Source organism: Daktulosphaira vitifoliae, unplaced genomic scaffold, assembly GCF_025091365.1.
Source record: "Daktulosphaira vitifoliae isolate Bord-2020 unplaced genomic scaffold, ASM2509136v1 Scaffold_1, whole genome shotgun sequence".
Classification (NCBI taxonomy): Eukaryota; Metazoa; Arthropoda; class Insecta; order Hemiptera; family Phylloxeridae; genus Daktulosphaira; species Daktulosphaira vitifoliae.
The window spans coordinates 65,527,228-65,550,255 of record NW_026099572.1 but is presented as its reverse complement, the minus strand read 5'-3'; the positions used below and the strand labels follow the sequence as shown (position 1 = coordinate 65,550,255).

Sequence of the window (23,028 nt, the reverse complement as noted above, 5' to 3'; positions counted from 1 at the left end):
TTTTTTACAACTGCTACTATTTACTGGTGGTATTTCAATGAGAATTTCGATAATACCATTGTGATAACCATATTTTTTAAATTGTAACGTTTGCGTCCTTGATTATTGCGGTTAAGACTTAACAAACATAACCACATTATATTTGAAAAATGATCAGTCCGTTAAAACTCCCAGTATCTATACAACTGTTTTATTATTATCTGTGAACAAAAAATCTGTGGGTATTACATTATCTGTTGTTCACATTAAGTAGCATCGTGATGGTTACCATTACAATATTGCAGCGTTGACGAAGTCGCAAATATTGATCAAATAATTCTCTCTGTTTAGAGACACTCTGTCGGCGGTTATTATATGTTATTACTGCCAATATCTCTAGAGATTCCCATGTGCAGTACTATTTTATATTTAGTGTGGTGGGCGAACACAATATTAAGGCATTGGCAAGCTTTACACTCGCACATATAGACTTTATTGAGTATACGTGGACCCAAGAGACAAGTTAAAACAAAAGGACGATATTGAATTATGTGATAGCATATGAGGAAGCACAAAGAAATTACGGCTGGAGCGGACCAAAGTTATGTAATCGCTGTCGCTTCATTGTAAACCGTGTAATTTATAAATTTTATTTTTTTGCGGCAATTCTATGCGATAACAATAATGTAAAACTCTATTAGTTTTTTCTACTACTGGAGAATCTTTGTAGCCCGAGGCTGTATATTTTCGTACATCTGACGACAAATAAAATATTTTCCACGACGGCAACTGTTGTGCAAAGTGCGAAAAGCGACCGGTCGACGGCACCGTACCACATTGGAGTCCAAGCCAATTGTCAGCCCTAAGACAATGGGTGGAAAATCAACTCTTGGGCCAAAGCCAAGATCCTTCATTGCCTGCGTTGTTATCTCGTTGCTTGAAAATCGCCGACTAATTTACTACCCTCTGGTTACTAAAATCAATATCCAAAAGCTCGAAGACATAAAATTTTAAAACGTTTTTCGATTGGTTTTATCTTTTCATTGAGTTAAATACAAGTAACTGTTTCTTATAATATGAAAACATTTTGAACGCATTATCTTCAAATTATTTTTTTATCGCTATATTAACATTTCCCAAGTATTATTAAATTAAATGTTTTATAACCTAAGGCTTTGTAAAAATCAGGACCGGATTAAAACCCTATAGTCTTCGGAACGATGATTCTGGAAAATATCGCTAAAAAGTAATGAGCAAAAAAACCTCTAGATGAACTCTATCACTAATCACGATTAGGCTAGCCAAATTTGAAATGGGGTACCTTATGCTCGTAGGTGGGCCTTGGGCGGTTCGCTCCCCTTGCCCCCTCTTAATCCGGGCCTGGTAAAAGTTATTTAATTACTAAAATGTAGTAGACTTCATTAATTGATATTTATATCCTACAATATATTATTATTAGAAGCGTAGGAAATGTTTCAATAAGATTTATGGTACGTATAACATCACGTAGTCGTTGAATTTAACCCATTGAAGGCGAATATCGCTCCTGCCTTTTTTCGCTCTACCAACGCACTCACAATGTACATAAAATATATTTTAATTTTAACGACTACAGCCCAATGTAATTGCACACTCCGAGAGCGGTCAAAACAACAGGACAGGGAATTTGTGTTTCAAAAAAACCACTATAAAATACGAATAACCCCAAACAGTAGTTGTTTTGAATACTTTTTTTTTCGCAGAAACAGTTGATTTTTTTAATAATGTTTCTAAAAAGAACGGCATTCAATGACTAGTCACTTTTAAGTTTTTTGATAAAGTCATTAGGTACCTATTGTACTTTTATTTGTACCTACGTAATCTTATTGCGCTTGATGTTTTTGAGGGTGTATGCTTATCAGAAATCATAAAAAAGAGCCTTTGTCCAAAGAAATTATGTAGGAATATTAACCTGACTATTCAGAATTGAATTCGCGTAAACTCTCCAAACCCTTATAATCTGTCGGATGCGAGGAGATGCGGGAAACAAGCTCATGAAACAACTTAAGAATATTGCTTTTGTTATTCTATTTTAATATTACATGTGAATACGTATGTATATGTAATCTCATCTCGCTAAGGGTCGTTTTTAAGCAAATGGGGTAAAATGTATTTTCAGGCCAATTAGGGCAACCCATTGTACTTTGTTATATTTATAGTTACTTGACGGGTCAACAGAATCCGATTTAAACTGAATTTGCTGGGTTAACTGTAAATGGTATCTCAATGGTTTGTAATTATCTACTCATCCATTATTTTGCAGTATATCGCTGTTCATATTATGCACTCAGTGTAAGGTCATTTAAAATAAATAAATCTTAGGAAAATAACTATTACTTTGGCAGGTATTTTTTTATTAAACTAAAACGCACCAAAGTGTTATTGAAACCAAATTTTATTCCATTTATTGATAATTGAGTCTCGTATTTTTATACAAAAAAAATATCTTTTTTTAAATTTTATTACTTAACTCACAATTAAAAAAATGTATATTTATTATTGCTAAAAATATAATTATACTTATATGGAATAATACAGAAATATGTGATTTTTAGTTATTTTTACTAAATATGCAAAGAAAAATTGTTTATAGAATTTATAGGAAATGCCAAAATTCATAATTAAAATTATTCTAGCTAGGTTATTGAAAAATATGCATTTGCATAAAAAAACGAGCCTCAGTTACAATAATTGGGTTAGAATTAACAAATAAATATTATACGATTTGATAAATCTTTTTTTTTTTTAAGTAAAATTATGTGTAAAATAATTACTATACATGTAAAATATTTTGAAATTTACTATAGATCATTTTGTGTAGTTGCATAACATTTTGTGATAAATATTAAATATGTAAACAATTCTTAGACTCACTAGGTATGGTTTATTTTAGATAAGCCCAGCAAAGCATTTTCAAATTTGTTCAAAAGTTTATCATTATAAAAATTGTATAAGGCACTACTATTTTTGTGTTTATTTGTTAGTCTCAAACATATTATATTTCATACTACACCCTCATATTCACCAATACTCCCTTTTTCGCATTTCCTTTTGCCAATAAATCGTCTGTATTTGGTAGAGCATAAAATGTCATTCACCACTAATGTCACCTTACCATCCGGTCGGATATCTCAAGTCGCCAAGCTTCTATTGCCTTTTAAATTTTGTACACACATGTATTTGGCGTTTACTTGTTCTAAAGTTTTTATACTCAAAAATAAAAGATATTGAATTTATTTGTTTTATATATTTATATTGTTACTATGGACTTTAAGTTAAACGATTTTTATGATTCTATAAAAACATCCATTAAATTAAAAATTTCATACAGAAGACCATTAGAGAACACAAATTTTAATGAAAAACATAAAATTTACCTAATCCATCTAAACACAAGTCAATGTTTAATTATTTGTTCAACCTATCTAAAGCGTATGTATGTTATAAACTTAAGAGATTTTAGGGCTGCATGACATAGGTGCTGTATAATAATATTTTTAGTTTTGCTAATTATCATCAGCATTATAAAGCTCCAAACATAGTTATTCGTATACTAGTTTCCAAATTTTTTTTAAGCTAACCAAAAAAAAAGAGTTTTATGTTTTTGTCAGACATAAAGACTTGGAAAATCTCATAATTACATAATTTAAAAAAAAAAACCAATAGGCTAAGTCAAGGTATANCTAACCAAAAAAAAAGAGTTTTATGTTTTTGTCAGACATAAAGACTTGGAAAATCTCATAATTACATAATTTAAAAAAAAAACCAATAGGCTAAGTCAAGGTATAAAATAAAATAAAGAATATTTCGATTGGAAGTCATTGACAAATGTTCATCCATCATTTTGACTATGATGGATAACCATAATCAAGTATTTTGTTAAGCGAATTTGACCAGTAAACTTCTGTAAAAAAAATAGCATTATGTAGTAAAGTAAGCATAATACTAACGAGTAGAAACCATTTTTTCAATTTTGTACTAGTGATCCCTTAACTTGGTCTATTTTAACGATTTAAAATGTCATTCATTTGATTGAATAGGAAAACAAAAAAAACAAATCGTTTAGTAGAGAGTTGATGAAAAACATTTTTCGTAAACAGTTTTCGTTACTAATAACTTACACTGGTCGTCCAATTAAAAACGATCGCATGTATAAATTAAATATATAATAGAGCCATTTATATTTGTTATTTATCATAATAGATTGGGTTTTTATCCAACGTCGTATATCGACACAACTTGAAAAATTCAATTATTTTTTGCACTATGAACAATTAAAATAAAATATGAATTATTTTGCTGCTCATATCGAATATTTTGACAGATGTGAAACGTACAAACACAATTCACTGTGTATTGGTATTGTGCATAATTATATAACGCTCCCCTCACGATACATTAGTTTGATTAGCTAACGCTATTGTAAACTTATCGATATAAAAAATTTACATTTATAACGTGTTAGCGAAAAAAATGCTCAATTTATAAAATCACGGCAAGGCATCATCAAGGAAAGTCAAGAGCGTAAACAAGATCTTTTTTTATTATTATTCATGACAACGCTTCTCTCACCTTGTAACATTATCTAGACATTGTCCGTCTATCATTCCGCATGGTCTGCGCTTAATTTCAAATCTCGTATTGAAATGCACGTGCAGTTTCTTCATTATTTCCACCACACAGCACATGCCTACAACATTCAGTATCGCGTGCAGCTTACAACTGCCGTACAAATTGCTTACACAGACATAGCCGCGAAGTGTTCTTTTACTTGCCATATGAATGTCAAACGACTTCCTAAACAACATCCAGGCACATCGTGTTCGATTATCCAGCCGCGTAGTTTAAGGACTTAAGTTTACGCAGAAAACCACCGACTTTTGCTACACATTGAGAATGTATCGACACCGCGACACTACGTGGCTTTATCCGAAAAATCGTGGGAAATATTTACAATTTTCACGAGTTGTTCTTCTTTTTGTTATTTTAATAACTCTTGAGAGACTACACTCTGTCGACGTGTCCAATACAGCTCTATTAATTTTGTACTTTTATTATTATATTACTGCTGTTGACGGCAAATCATTATCATATTGTTCGGAGCGCTTGTTTAAACCGGTTCCGTGCGGCAACGCGTACGTTTCATTAATCAACAGATAACGAATGGGTGAAGTGCTACCGGTTTTTTATTCGATTATTATTTATTCTCTATTTTGTTTCGAATAAAACCATACTCGTATTGAATGTATACGTGAGCATGCAGTGCGTACAGCTTATAGTTATAAAAGAACAGACACTGTGATGTGATTGTGACATGAATAGACACCGTCATGTAGTCGTGACGGGCTGAAGTTTAGCTGCCGTTTTTGGAATAACACTGGAATAATGGAGTCATGTTTTTTAATCACCACCGGTAGCCCACTACAATCTAAGAGTTTATTTCCAGTGAAAACAATACACACAAACTTTTCAATGATTAGGTATTGTTTTTTAGATGTCACTTTCATTCAAACGCAACTTTTATAGACACAATGAAGTACGTCGACGCGCATATTTTAATGGTAAAAACTTTTTCCATAATAATAATAACCTGTAAATATTGTTTCTTTATTTTATAGATAGTAAAAAATATTTTTTTTTATTTTTATTTTTTAAGACATCTAGAAATCATTTCAACTATAATTACTTACAACTAAAATCAGTTTATTTAGTCAATTTAATTCGCAAACCATCTGTTATGCTGTAGATACATAAAACAATGTCGTAATTATAAAAAACAGATTTAACGCTTGATTATTGTATTTCTTCTACCATGACCCGTATTGCTGTCACTCTTTTAAACATAAACTAAACAACTAATAGCAAGCATCCTTTTTTTATGAACAATTGTATATTATAAAATAATTATATACATACAGTATAAACCACAGAAAGAATCCTTTACTCTTCAGTCAACCCCGTTTAAATACTAGCGCATTGTATACACTATAAAATGATTAATACAAAACTCGTGAAGGGGTTCATATTCTTTTCCAATTTATTATCTTTGAAGTTGAACGTTTTTATAGCTCAACATAAATTTCTAGCTAATCAGTATGTTTAAAGTTTATAACATTGTTTTATTGATTCATAGTCTTTTTTTCACCAATACATCTTTCATCTTTATAATTATCAATGCCCTTCTTAATCGGATTAATAATAAGTTATTAATATTCATTGAATGTCTCTTTATGCAAATTTAATTTAGCATTGCTGTTTCAAAGTTGAGAGTATAATTGAATTAAAGACATGAATACTGAAAATGTTTTTACTATTGTGTATTTCAGATGTAGTTTATACAGCTTGATTAATTATAATTGTCAATAACTCTATGCACCTGTTTTGTACTTTTCTATTAAAACCCTTCTGAAAGTTGATAATTCAAAACAGAAATCTTAATCTTTCCGGTGGCTTGTTACTTAAAACCCAGGGATTACGGATGATTAAATATCCGAGTAAATTTTACGGTTTATTGCTCAAGCTTAATAGAAGAACTATTTAAAAACATTTATTGATCGTTGCGAGGGAGTGTCTGAGACGGAAATAAATTGTACCAAAACGGTATCAGTAAGTCAGAAAAGCCACACCTTGTCATCAGTAATTGTAAATGTGTGTGGTAAGTAATCAATAGCCCTATTATATTAGCGTAATGAAAAACAGTAATACAAATTGTATGCACTACCATATGTACTAGCTAATTGCCAATTTCCTGTTTTTAATAACTTTTGAAGAAACAAATTAATTTTTACTATTCGTTCAATCAATACTCAAGTCAACAGTTTTTAAAAATTCTTAAACAAAAGTAATCCAACTTCGGAAGCTATTGGAGTTTTTTTATTTTTCAATGTTATTATTTTTTTAATAAAACACATAATAGCTCAGAGATTTCACGTTGTTTTACTTAATAAATTAGTTTTTTGATTTATTACTATTTATCATGATTGTTATTACCTCCGTCCCTGTAAAAATATGTAACACGAGTGTCGGGGAGCATCAAGTAAGACGGGCATTATGCCAAAATAAATGGTCGTTTCAAATTATCGTTTAAAAGATTTACCATTCGCATTCAATCTATTTAAAAAAACATTTTATCGCGTAGACTACCTTTGAGGAAATTAGTTTGGTTTAATCAAATGTCACCATTCATGAGTTGATCAACATTTCTTTAACGTTTGTTCTCAAAATGAAAATTTTCAAGACGTCACATTTAGATAATAAAACTTAGAGAACCATTCGACTAATTATTGCAGAGGTTAAAGTAAAACCATAGCTGTTTCGTTTACTCCTTCCTATAGCTGCTGGGTCCAAATTCGTTGCCTGCAGCCGTTTTGTTTGTACAAAGTTTGTTCAGACGCGATTAGTCAACGTTATTATCTCCTATTAAAACCTTCCTTAGTACAGTTTCCTTAGATCTGCAACCCGCATTAATCTTCCCTACCGTTTTTGTCTCAGAGAAATGTAATTAATTGAACAACATCTGATAGGATAAAGCTCGTGAAGCCCAAAATACTTCAATTGGTTGTTTTGTAAAGATTTACTTAATAACTGAAATACCTTTAACAATTTTTAAAAATTGATCGAATCTCTTTTTTTTGTACTTAATTTTTTTTTTTTTTTTTCAACAACCGAATGTATCGAAATATATTTGATGAAAGCACATTTCTTTATCGGGTATAATTTAAAAACGTAATACTGTAACTTAAAAACAATATAAAAAAACTTTCAACTTTTTTCATTATTTTAATTGCTTGGATTTTGATCAGATTCATTTCAAGATCTTAAATGTACATTAAGTGCAGAGAAAATCCATTACCTACTCCAGCGTTTTTTATTTTGTTAAAAAAAGAACTTTTACGTTATTTAAAATTAATTCATTTAATTATATAAAAGTTCTCTTTGTATGGTCCAAATAAAAATAAAAAAAAAACGCTTATTAACTAGATAAATAAAACTGACATTTTGATGTACTCGTACAATTGTATTCAATTACATTTATCGACTTGATATTAAAACGTTATCATGTGTGCTGAACTTTAACGCTTTTAGAAGCTTTAATTATTAGAATACTTATATATCTTATGAAGGTGTCAATTAACTGACATAAAGTACTCGTTTTAATTACGTTTTCACCTTTTTCCCTCTAGAAAACCTCCACTGTTTGGTTTCCATTACGTTTTTATTTGATTTATCGAAAAAGCTTTTGGGTCATACCTCCTACTCACTACTTTGCCTTCAGATTTTCTTCTTGCCCATATTCCCGATCATTAATCACGTTGTTTCCGCGTCACGACCATTGTTTTCGGTCCGGAGCGTCACGGTGTTTAAACCGTTACACCAAACACAGGGAACCCCAGGGACCCACCGAACGGCTGTCAGCGGCTCTGCTTCAGACATCAATCATCCTCGGATGTAACCGGTCGATACATTATACACATGCATTACCGCATGCGCACTTTTTAACAATTTGCTAATTTTTCTAATATATTTACGTGTTTGTAATATATTATGAAATTATTAATTTTTTAACCTTTTTTTATTCGAGTTTTCAGTAAATAATATTCATCATTTATCAGTAAAAGAAACATAGTGACTAATTTTATTTTTAAAAATGTATTATTGTGAAATCGCCATAGATTATTATTATAAAATAATTACCATCTCCTTAGCCGCCTCTATTCAATGTATATAACAAACATCGTCATCTTTACCTTATGTGACAAAATCTTTAAACTCACTATTGACCTAACACAACCTCATTATGACTGAGAGAGCGAGTAAAGGAAATGGAGTGTGTCATTTTTAATGTCACCGTATGGTCACCCATCCCGAGACCAACAGCGATAAACGCAACTGAACATTAGCGCTAAGACAATGACGAAATAATTAACTGCGCACACCACGCCCACCTCATAAAAAAATATATATACACAGTTGCATTAAAATAGTCAATATTCATATCTACAATTTTTTTTTTATTTGTATTGAAGTAACTTTTTGAAAACTGAACGAATTATAACGATTTTTTTTGTTTATAACACTTGAAACATTTAAATGTTTCGAGTATTAGTCGTCGGTAAAATAATAGTTTTACTCAAGCCAAACATTAAAGTACTGTTGGGGTTTCAAAATTATGTTAATTTTTATAACGTTTCGAAAAACCTTAAATCAACTTCTATAAATTAAAACTATTACAATATACTTTAAGATGAAAAAGTAAAACTAACAGAAATCTCATTTTCTAAGAGTCATCGGACATCAAATTCAAAACTCATATAATTTTCAATAAAAATGGCTGATTTTAAAGACTTTTTAATAGCAACGGAATATTTTTTTCATTTAAAACTAGATCAAATTTAAATTTAATGTTTTCTTTGGCTATTATATGGTTAAAAAAGACGTTCCGACAACTTGTCTTTTATGAATAGTCGACCTCTTAAGTAAAAAATCATATTATATTTGATAAATATGATTAATTTTGTTCAATTTGATTCAAATACACTAATACGAACTAATCAATATTAAAAATAAGCTTCTTCTCCACTACGGTAAATTACGACTGTACTTAACTTTTTATTTATATCTTTAAATAAAATTTGTTATGCAAGAAAATGAGTTTTTGCCGTATAAAGATTAATAATAGAATTTGAGAAAACATAAAAGAAATAATTTGAATACTTCACACGCCAGTAATCATTTATAAATAAATATAGAATTTAATCAAATGATTATATTTTGTCAGATTAAATATTAATGGCATCGTTACTATAACTACCTAATTTTTCAATACATTTTTCATTTTTAATTCGTAATTAAAGTTTTTCATAAATTTTTCAGTTTTCAATATTGTTTTATTGCATAAGTAGTTAACCCTACTAATTATAAATCTAATTATAGATTAATTCTAGTTAGTGAATTTGACAATAACACAGGAAACGGTAATGCAGTTTACATAAACTACTATTTAAAACATTTTTCTTTCTCCGCTTGTGGAAAATTAGATTGCCGCTGGACAGATGCCCGTTACAAAACAGACGTATGGGTATAAACATTTCACTAAGCTAAACTGCATATTATATTTTTAAATCCATCATCTGGCGTTCATATTTTTAGACGTTGGTGCATCGACAGTTCGGTATGAGGCCACTCATCGGTTTTTATTCTTCCTCTTATTCTATTCCGCCGCTATGTTTTATACGACGCCAACGGTCTACCAAAAGCTCTCATCAATCAAGAATCGATCGTTGTAAAAATCGAGTCATGACAGTGAAAACGTGTCACGCAATGCACCACTCATTCCATCCCTCGCCATTTGAACCTCTCCGGACGTTTGGAACTTTATCTTTAATTAAAAAGGTCTCTACATAGTGCAAACTACACTTTTCGCACAAAAAGTTTCTTATTTGTTCAATTAATATAAAAGCAATGTCGCCAGACTGGCTCCATCATTATCGGGTACCGCGTTTAGTAGTCCCTATAGAATTTCGTGACCCCTTAAAATATACCGAGTGGCTTTGCGTTTTATTAATATAATGAGACTGAATATAATTCCACCTCATTAAATTTCTTTTTACGGCAGTAAGACGTAGTCTGTTCGATTGATTTATCGAAAATGTTTTTGATTAAACGGTACATTTTTTACGAAACACCACTTTCTTAGCTTTCCCAAATCCTGAACTCAAAATAAAACAACCCGTAAGCTGATATTATCATCTCTAAGTAGCCATAACTAATATTTTGAAATGTCTAAACTTTGTAAGTAAGACACTTTCCTCTGTTATTAAACTCCATTATACGCCGGCTTCCGGCCAAAAGTTGAGAAGATATTCTCTATACTGATGTGCATGTGGTTCATGTATGCGTAGGTATGAAATATGTACTCACGACGATATATACATTTTATATTCTCTGTGTTATCGTCTTCACGACTAGCATGTCTACTTTGTGCATTCAATTAAATTTCCTAACCAGCAGCACCTTATTGGTGTTGAAAATTCGTTGCGTGTATCGCACACGATGAAAGTGTCGACGGTCTTGTGAGGGTTCCGGTTTGTGTACTACTAAAGGTTTTCCGGTTGGTACCCTTAACGAGATAAATCTTGTAAACACGGAAAACTTATTAGATTGTTAAATAAGGTTCAGGTTAAGGAGTATAATTTTGGAACATTGTGAATGATCGATATAGGTAGTAAAATTAATTATTAGCATTGTTGTTGTTTCTATTTTCCGTAGTTCGCCACAAAGTGTTAAACAAACGCTTAACACATAACAGTTTAATTTGAAAGCATTTTTTTTTAGAAACACCGCGTGGGTATATAGAAATTCGATTACTCGAAAAGTAGTTATAATAGTTTTTATTTATTGTTTTAATCAGTGTATTTATTTGATAATGTTTTTACGAAATTCTCTTAAAATATCCTTGAAATGCGTGTAATTCGTGATAAAAATTTGTTTATAAATTTAAAGTAAACATGCTATACAATCAATAAATGTAAATTTTGCGAACAACGTGCACTTTCTACACATTACATATTAAAATTAAAAGAAAATTTCCCTCGAGGATGCGTTGAATAATTTTTTTTTACAATATTAAGTATTTTATACTTGGAAACCACAAATTTCCTAAAAAGTCGGTCACAGATTTATTATGCAATAGATTTGCCATTTATTAATTATTTTCGAGAAGCTGTTGACTTTGCTCATAGTCGTAACAAATAAAAACATGTTTGTTCTGTCAGCACTTGGTCGTTACCATAACATACTGTTAAATATGAAGTTTTTAAATGAAATCTATTCGTAACAATTATACGAACAGAAATTTTATGAGTAGTCGAAGCGTATCAGCATCTCCGGACAAGTGGCATACCGATAGTAATTGCCGCAAAAATAGATTAAAAATTGTTTTATTATTTTTTATTGCCGCGCGTTTACATGTATTATGATCCAATGGCGTAATGGTGATCGCAAATCCAAAAATGAGCTGTTGTACGTTACGCGGTGGCCCGTAAAAAATCGGATGCAAGTATTTTACATAGCTGAGCCAGCACTCAGCCAAAGTCACGTACGGCGATTTAATTGCGTGCTGTTGGAGTGCGGCACAAGCTTTAATAATAAATTATTTTCTTATCACGTTTTTTCTGTTGTTTTCGAGGGGAGAAAAGCCGCACGCTGTTTATTCCATCTTTCTTCCATCATTATTTCGAGTAGGTATTACAAAATTCTTTGCGGCGACGGATGCGTGCGTGCCACAATGATACCGTCACTTCCCACTATTCTTTACCCCCCACCCCCGTATTGCTATCTGTATGTAAAACAAATTAGATTCTAATTAATCGACCAAACCGGCAAATACAATGGCACGCTAGTAGGTTTTATTTCTCATTTTTTTCTCTATACATTTAATTACACAATGAAAATTACCGAGGGTCACGACAAACTCGAAAACTTCTCAAATAAACCGCATCCGTATCATTTGATTATTTTTTTTCAGCTAAGCGTTCAAGGGTCTGTAATATAGCGTAATAGTTTTAATCAAACTCGTCCGTACCGTTACTATCGTTGTTAATATAACCCGGAGTAAGGTAATGATGAAAAAAATGTTATTATAATAATTAACTAACCGTGCAGATACCCTTTCGTGTATTATCTCAAAACGACCCCGTTTTTAATCACGCTGTTCTTGAAATGGGTTCACTTTTAGTAAGCCTTAAGTGTATGGCAAATATACTACAACGAATATTTAATGCGCCTTAGACATTATTAAGTACCCTAAAAAATGGCTAAAATATTCAACATCTTAAAAAAAAAAAAAAAAAATACATCGTAGTCTTACGAGTAACTAAAACGCCATCGACTTTATTTCTCTTGGACCTTTTTTTTTTTGCACCATTTTTTTTTTTTTGCAACAATTTACGAGCAAATATTTTTATTTTTAACACACAGACGTTAAAAAATTAAAAAATAATATTATTTTTATTATACAGTAGAGGAAAGCTTGAAATAAACTGTGATTTAATCATAAATGTTGTTTTTCCATGACATCATGCTAGTAAACAATAGAGTAGTAAAATATACACTGCAAATGGTGTTTAACCACATTGTGTTGGATATGTTCTCCGTATAACTATATAACTGTATATAATCAACATAAAAAGCAGACAGTCGCGGACTACTGTACCATTTCGTTTGGTACCAGCTTGCTGAGGTATTATGATTTGACTCGTGTATTAACCACGTCTCGATTATAAAGTGCACTATTATTATTCCACTTGCCGTTTAGTTTCATATAATGATGTAATTTAAAAACTGAATCCACTTCTCACACCACTAACATCACAGCATTTATAGATAACATCTTGCCATTCTCACAAAGTCCCAATCCGCTTATATTAGAATGGCCGTTGCCATAGAACACTTGGCATATCTAAACATAAATATATTTCATATTATATTACACTATATAATAATAACAACAAGTATGGCCATACGTATATGTGCTTCTTGCAGAAGCGCTTTTCAATTATGTCGGCCAAGATTACCCCTCGAAAATGTGGAATTCAGCCATAGGATTCAAATATATTGTACCCCCTCCGTGTAATAATTACATTCCACAGCATGAAATAAACGAACGTCAATCTTCCGTAATATTTTATATGCGACTGAAACTCACACACACACACACACACACACTGTACGAGACACATTGTGTCTTGTTCGGTGTCTTCCGCCGCTGTGATGACACAAAAATAGAAGAAATCGCTTAAAACGCACAAAAAATCCATATAAACAGAAAAGCATTAATGAGTCAAAGTGACGAAAAAAGAAATTTCTCGATACATTTTTGAAAAATTTCGAGTGTGAATTTACTTTAAGAAAAATTTACTACAAAAAAACAAACGAATATATCATTTTGCATAATTTTAGATGAGTTACCAAAAACTCTAGTACTTTTGTTTTTATTTCAATTGAAATAATATTACAACCTAACAATTCGACCACTAGAATATATACTTTCCGCTGAATACTTTGCTGGCTGTACAATAATTATCTTTGTTACTCGTGTAAATATTTGTCAGCTCGTAACTCGTTTTACGTTATTTATCAGTGTTGGTAAAAAGTCGTTCGAAATAGAGAAACGACACAATCGTAAACAAGTACAGACTGTTATAAAACAGCAGAATCTCAAGATAGTGAGCAGTTATTAATATTTTATTTTGCGATACCGTCGGACGTTGCATTTTATCGTGAATTGGATATTTTCTTTGTGACAAATATTTAATACGTGATTAAAAAACTCGACCGAAAATTAATAACACCATGGTTTACAAAGTGAAAAAAATAAAAAATGCTCTTTCTTTGACTTTGTGTACAATAATAGCAGACTTTACTCAGACGAGTGTACCACCACATTATTATTAAAGTATATTCTGATGGTACAGTATGAATAGACCACGACGTGTCATCAACGTGTACATGCAAACGCGGTTTTATACAGTAGACTTTACTGCCATGGCAGTTGAATAACCTCTTTAATAGGGTCGCTCATTTCCTTCAACCGAGTGCATTAAATGTAATCACGCTCTAATTTCGTGCAGATCTCATCACAGTTGCTCGGTACTAGTGTTGTATTGTGTTTCTTTTTGTAATATTTACTAGTATGCAGGACGAAACTGTGCGGATATCGCGTCGTTAGGACACGTGATATCGTTCCTTGGCATCTCGTATATGAATATTACTGTACACACAGTTATAATTTCAATATCCTACCAAGCGGTTAAATAGTCTAACCGGGAGATCCACTTTTTCGTGACCGGCCTGCGTCGGTCGTGAGCATTAATAGGACAACAAAACAAGAAGAAGAGTCTCATATATATATATACATGCATATCACCCATATTCCACTTGGCGGGTCTATCACATTCGAGCCACGTCAACGCAGCAACACAAATTGCATATCACATCCCTTTCTCGTACAGTAGACGTGAAGCTGAGAGCGGCGAACGAGGGCTTCTCTGCCGGTTCATCTCACCCGCATTATTGACAACCGACCGAACTTGTACGGTCAGCTACACGTGCGCCACTTTCTTAGCTATTTCACGTCATTGCACGCCGGTACCCTGCAAAGAACATGTTATACCAATTCATCCATTACATATCAAGTACTCTTAACCATCCCAGGAAAAGACTCGTAATAAGTTTGTGAATATTTTCTATATTTTCCAAACGGCTTTAAAATTATTTTTACAAATTACTCGGAAGTTCAATGTTGTAGACAACTAATAAATGTACACCACGGCGAATTTCCTTATACTCAGAACGTTTCTGCTCGGTGCTTTCTGTAACAATTACTATTGTGATTTGTTAAGATCACAATCGATGCGTTTGAACAAATACAAACACAATTTTAGATGCAGTTCATATTTGAGTTTCGCCTCAATTACACTCATATCGCGCCAACACACCGAAACGTCGCAGTTGTCTTTCTCAGTATTACAGTAGTATTATATACGACATCCGTTAGTAGACGATGGAAAGCTCACCGGAACTTCGGTCGCACGGGTCGCTGCTACACGATGATCGTTACGATGATCTATGCGCCATTTGCAGATTGTGCTAATCGGGCATAACTGCAAAATACACCTCTTCGCCGAATGCAACTCTGGCGCAATTACCATAAATATTACCATAATTCTTCGACATGAGAAAAAATGGCGTATCGCTAAAAGTTTTTCTATTACTCTCAAGTTTAATAACATTTTTCCATCCTATTATCTTTTCTTTAGTTGCGCTTATATAAAACTATCCACCGAACTTTGTATAAACTTGCATGAATATTATTTACCCTTCCGACACTATTATTTATACTTCGGGCGTTTTGTTTAACATACAACAAGCTTTTTAGTTTAAATTGAAAACAAAACCATTGAATATCTGATTGCGTTTACCATAATGCGTTTGTCAAGCAAAAATTTAGGTCACAGTGAGTGAGATGGACAGTAAAAACAATCCATTTTTGGTATCAATCAAATGATGCGTTTTCGATCATTGGACAATAATTATCATATCATTAAAACCGTCGTGAATAGAATTATTATTCAGATATAATAAAATTATGTTTAAGTTAAAATTATTTGTTCAATTATCAATTTACTGAAAAAATAATTTTTACAAAATATTAAAACATTAACTTTTCAGAAAGTAACATTATAAAAAGAAAAATGATAAGTATTTTATCATTTGGATAAAAATAAAAAGTATTTTTTTTCTTCGAAATTCAGAAATTTATCGAGTGTGAAATAACTATTTCTTTACTTATAAAAATAATAATATTATAACAAATTATTGACTCTATCATATAGTGGACTAATATACTTACGAGTATACATAGTTCTGTATGATTTATTATTTTACGGATATTTTAGGAACTCTTTTAAGAATACTTGCCAGAAAATTGATTGTTTTTGTTTTCGTATAATGTTTTTTTGATAAATATTGGGGCAAGATCCATCTGGTCCAACCAAATAGATAGCTTAAAATAAACCGACAACTTGACGTATAACACATGTTCTCTATAACAATGATACAAAATTCTAGTTTAAACTATAGTTCAAATATACTAAAATGAGTAATAGAACACATCTTATTTAAAAAAAAATTTAATGTGTTAATTCTAAAAATATTGATTACTGGTGTATTATAATTACTATTGTAATATTTCTGTAAATTTTTTTGTTTTAAAAATAAATCAAATCTTTAAAGATTCGAAAGTTCATCCATTTGTCATATTGAAACGGTGAGTTTTTTAACACCTTTAGTTCATTCGACGTATTACCAAAGTTTGCCTCGTGGAGTTGGCAGTCAAATTGTAAACAAACTGTAATTTATTTGCCACTGTGCTGTTATTCAGTTGCCAACAGTACGTACAGTACAAGAAAACGTAAACATATCAACCAAGTGATGAGCAGATTCTCGTTATCTTGTTAGCCAGAGTATGTCGGAGAGGATACTAACTCTTTAACCAATCGTTTTGTAGAACGAATATCATGTATTAGTTAAAATGTGTTAACAACTAATCTCATATATAAATACTTTATCAGTAGTTGTAATTGATATGTTAAAGTAATATTTTAACTTCGCTGTTGATATATTTAATAGAATACCCCATTTAAATCCTTGAAATATTTTTTTTAATTAGTCTCTAGAACTTCAATGAAGAAGAAAATGTATTTATTCAATTTCGTAACACCAGTCTGAATGTTATGATTTATAAGCAATAGATCTTTTAATCGTATTAATACGTCATTCACAGTACAGATTGTTTATGAGCCCAGACAATAATTTATATAACATTATATTATTACATATTCCTGTGGCGTGCGATTGCCCTATTTAGTATTGGTTGACACAAGACACGTGCGTTTTAAATTAACATTTGATAAAGCATTGTTTACTGGACGTGTATTGTATACGTATCCTTATTCTTTGTTTTACGCCCAATGAATTGGGGTGTCGAGGTAAGTAAACAAAACTGATCGATACTACTTTATAAAATCAGATAACCGTGACGGCTATTATAAAGAAACGTGTAAAATCTCCTGTATAGAGTTTTCTTCAATGACTCGAATTATCAGTAAGAGACGTAAAAAATAACTTTTATACTGTATAAACTGCGAAAAATACCACGTGCTAGTTATGAGTGATAGTTTTTACATTGAAATGACTACTATTGAAAATTACTTAAAAGATTTGTCAATAGTATTTAAACCTATTGAAATTTAGTTCGTTATTAATTTTGTTAAAACATTCATTTTGATTTTTTTACAAACAAAATCATGCATTAGAAAAAAATTGTAAAAACAATAAATGTATGACTAAAATAAATTATAATAAATAATTTATTAATTGTATGAAAATAGCAAATAAAAAATATTTAATTAGCATTTATAAGTGAAATTATAATTCATTACAAAAAATTTTTTTTTTTATTAAAAACACATGTTTTATCATTCTATCTCATTTTATAAATCGATTTTTTTGTTTCAGATTCAAATGATAATGTTACAATTGTAATAAATCATCTATACTCATTTAAAGTAAGTATAAGTGATCTGACTAAGTATAATAATTTTTTTTTTACTCAAATATTTAGTAAACTATACTGCATATTTTAATTTTTTTATTTGTTTAATACAAAATAGAAATAAAAATATTAATTTGAATTTTATTTTAAACTTGATGATTTTCAATAGAGTAGGTGAATGAAACTATTACAGTTTTAGAATAAAAAATAACTATATTCTTTTAGAATAAAGTTAAGCTATTTGTTGAATCATTAATCAAATTCCCTTTCAATTGTTTTACATATTAAATAATATAAAATTTTATATCTAAAAATATTTCATATTGAGATTTAAGTCTCCATTTAAAAACAATTTTTGTTTAAAATTTATCCTATTTGACCTTGTGTGATAATCATCGCTGAATTAAATATTTGCTACATTTGCTTTTAAACTGATTATTTTTCCAGTCACATTTATAATAGCTCTTGTTAACATTAAATTAATGAATTCTGTTTAGTCAACTAGCAGTGTTTGCATGATTGATGATGATATCTTATCACACAAATTTAATTTTTACAAACATAATCTACACAGTATTTTATTAACTACGACTAAAAATGTGTTTAAAATACTTTACAGGCTAATATTTAAGGTATAAATTATATGATTTTTGTAAATTTTATAATATTTTCATGTTTCACTAGAATTAAATTATAATGAAATATGAAATTCTCTTAGATTTATCAAATTTAATTTCAAAATATTAAATAATACTATTATTTGCTAATACCCAGATTTGTAATGATATAGACGTCTTGTAATTTTTATTAAATATGGTTTTCAAAAATATAAATGATAAGAGTTATTCTTAATATGGTGCTTTGCAAGTCGTCGACAAAACGTTTTTCTCTGGTAGTATGTATACAACAGGAGGTACTTAAGAATCTACCCGGTCAATTTTAATAGGGAGGGAAAGCGGAAAATGACCACATAGAAATCTATGCGAGGAACAGATTTCCGGTCGATTGACCCAGAGATTTACTGTCATTACTCTCTAACCAAAGGCCAGTTGATTTACAGTACAGCGAATACTGTCTAAAAAACGCTGTTACCAATGAATAAGATGACAAGTAGAATCGTTCCTTGGCCCTACATATAAATATTTATAAAGCTCAAGTGCATGTATGGCACATTCAATTTGGATAAGTACAGTACGCGTACACCTTATGAATTTTTCATTTTTATCATAATAAGACCTTTTCACGTTTTTCAGAGTAAAGACAATGGATTAAATGTTTATAATTTGGATTTAAACACAAACCAAAATATATTATGAATAATTTTTTTATCATTAATATGGAAAACTTTTAATAATGATCCTCTTTGAAATTTTAATAAAAATGCCAAAAATATATGCCTAAAAAATCTTTATATTCTATTTTGAATTTTTCAAACACAACTTATAAAACAGATTTTTCAAATATTAGGATAACAAGAATGGCATTATCATTTTGATATACAGTAAAAATGTTTTCAATAAATTTAAATTTTAGAGCATTTTAATAAAAGCATTTTAGATTATTAACAAACATAAAAGTAGTCTAAAACTATTAAACTGTTAGTTTGTACTATAACGTCGTCTCATTAACAGCAAAAATTCTCTTTTAGCTTCATAATTATACTCAAAAACACTACCCTCTGGTTTCCAATTTTGTTTGCCTGAAATTGGATTTGAAAAGCTTTTCCTTTTTAATAGGTTTGTCAAACTCCAACGGGTCCAATTACAATACCCGCTGTGTTGAAGATGTTTTGATGGGGAAAAAAATTAACTTCCCTTCACGATTTTATCTTCCGACTACGGTAATCGAGTTGTCCGCATATAACTACTACAACATTTCAGAACGAACAGAATGGTATTCACGCTTTTATAATTGATTTACAGAAAATCAACAAGTCCGAAGGGTAGTTTGAGGAAGTGACATTGAAGGGCGAGTTAAACTATCACCGGGCTCGGGTCAGGTCAAGTAAATGCACATACGTAATCCGGAAAAAGTAATATAAGATGAAAATTTCAATTTCCCCAAAGTTCCTGGTCGTGGTTCCGGTAGGCAAATACAGCAGTGCAAAAACAGTGATGAGTTTTAACATACGTTTACCTTTATACATCACACACAATGCAGTGATTTTACACTGAAAATCTTGAGAATCTAATCACGTAGTCGCCGAATATAAGCTGGTCTCAAGCGGGCGTTTCTTCAATTAAAAGTCTCACACATGTCTTGTCTCCTACAGCAGCAAACAAGGAAAATTCATAAAAACGTTTCTTCCGATTGAATTATGTAACTATAAGTCACGCGTACACTCGTCTGAGTGGGTTAGAACGCGTACAGTAAAAAAATAACTATTGATATATGTTGTACGGAGCAAGGGATGATGGGTGCGGAAAGTGTAAGAGAGCTAGTGAATATTTCCAAGCCACGTTCCAATATGATAATTATTCAGCCAGAGCTTGATCGTTGTACCGTGTCGGATAAACGAATGGCAACCGACCGATAAAAGACTATACCGACCTACCGTGCATTGGTCCGGAAACGTTCATTGCCGTCCGAACGAACACACAGGTTTCCGGACTTCAGAGTCTATCCAATTGTAGTACAATACCTATGCAAGCATTGCACACCGCCTGTTATAAACGATAAGGTCCGAAGGTGCACGATATTATATATAATTTAACAAACTGTCTGTTTGGTGGTACATTGAAAAATAAGAAAACAAAATAACTTCTCTTAAAAGCTTATAGTTACTTTAAAAAATAAAATGGATAAGATTCTTTACATAGGAATGAAACTTTTAGCAATAATATCACTTCACTGTAATGGTTTTCATAGTAAGTGAATGATGTGTTGTTAAATTACATATATCCGCTATAGTATATCAATTTAAAATATCTTTCAATATTTTTTAAAGGTCAGCACATAGAATAAAAATATCGTCTTATTTTTTTGGTGATTGAATTGAAGTTTAATACAAAATTTTAGTTGAGCGTGGCGGACAATCATCCAGATAATATAATTTCGGTCAAGCAGCACTACACAGATATCAACGCTATTTTGCTACATATTCAAATAGCATCATCCAGAACGACTGTTACATTAATTCGCTAAGCTTTCATGTAGGTTGATTACCTAAACCTAGCCGGTTATATTTTTTTAGTGGCACGTTGGTGAGTGGCTATCTCAACGCGCACATTGTGCTAAAATTCTAATAAATCATCTCAAACGCGTGTCATTTCCCCTATGATAGCTTAATCCATAATAGGGTTTTTATGCATAATAATATTATTATTATATCATTGAAATCCAGCAAAGCACAAAAATCGATATGATTTAATTAGATGCTGTTCACCGATTAGCTATAGAACCAGTGCATAAAATAACATCAACGGATATCGTTTTAGCATTATTGTGATATGGCTGGTGCTCGGCGACCCCGCTAAATTAATACATTCATTATCATAATTTTCAGATGAACCTTCAATTGTTACCTTCAAAGTGATTAAAAGTAAATCTGCAAAGTTGACGGGCCTGACTCGTTGCTCAACCTGTGCATTTATTATTAGGTGAGCAAAGTTTCAGGTGTGCCAACGCTGCATACGTTCTCTACGTCTTAAGTGGAAAGTTATGGCACTATTAGATCCATTTTTTAACGATCCACATGTCGCCTGAAACTTGCTTTGACCTCGATTTATTTACGGTAAGGTGAGCAAAGTTTCAGGCGTGTAAGTGAGATCGGTTGAAACATCTTGTTTATTTATTAATATTTGGTTTATTAATAAAACAAACTTTGAATGTTTTTTACATGTAAAATATTTGTTTATAACTCTAACAATTTATTTATATAATAAAAATTGATCACTTGTGGCTAATATTATTTAAAACTGAATAGATATATGATATTATTATATTTAATTTTTGATGTATAGTATTTGTATAAAATTATTGAAATTGAAAATTATCACACAGTACAGTTTTAGGCATATTTACATAAGAATATAAATAAATTTTCTATATTTTTCAGGAACTCATTAGAAATGATAAAATAATGATAAATGATATAATTAATAAACTCAATAAACAGTCCATTCAATTAAAGCATAATTTTAAATAATCTGAAATATAGATTGGATCAAAGAGTAAAAATTATTTCAAACTTCAAAAGTTATAATTGAAGCAACAATACCTAAATAGACATTATAATTTAAGAGTTTAAAATTAATTTATACATATTGTAAGTTTACATAATTATTGAAAACATATTAATTTATGATATATTAATATTAATTAATTGTAGTGGATGTTAAAAAATTTAACTATCAAAATATTAGACTAAACGCCTAAAACATCGCGAAACGCAACTCAACATTCTTTCGACAAATGTTCATTATTAATGATTACTTTAAAATAAGCAAGTTATTATGATATAATATGAACAAGATAATATATTTAAGAGTATTTAAAATTGTATTATATTATAGCAAAAATTCTTAGTTAACATTTTCGTGATACCATTGACAAAATAATTAAATCGCAGTCATCGCATCATTAATTCATTAAAACTAATATTGTATTATAAGTATTTGTTTAATAAAATAAACAAAATTTGAGAAAAATCAAGGTTTAACTTATATTACTATCTAGTAAATTCCATTGAATACATATTTTCGTACTTCAATATATAACCTAGTTGGATGAATTGTTGAATTATTAATTTTTATATTATTTTAATATTAAAAAAATGTGAAAATATAATTATTAAAAATTCTGCAATTACTTTGAAGTAATTTCCATTTAAAAAACACTATAAGGAGTAGAAATGTTGTCTCTTCGAATTTTTTTAATCAAAAAGTTTTTATGAC

At 30.5% G+C, this 23,028-nt stretch overlaps 1 long non-coding RNA gene across 1 annotated transcript in view; it reads left to right on the top strand.

Moving 5' to 3' along the window:
* Positions 1–18,148, top strand: part of LOC126896282 (uncharacterized) — a 39,123-nt gene extending 20,975 nt beyond the window's left edge. Inside the window, exon 3 of the long non-coding RNA XR_007701817.1 lies at positions 18,097–18,148. This is a non-coding gene — a long non-coding RNA (uncharacterized LOC126896282). The remainder of the gene's footprint in view (positions 1–18,096) is intronic.
* Positions 18,149–23,028: the final 4,880 nt, after the last annotated feature.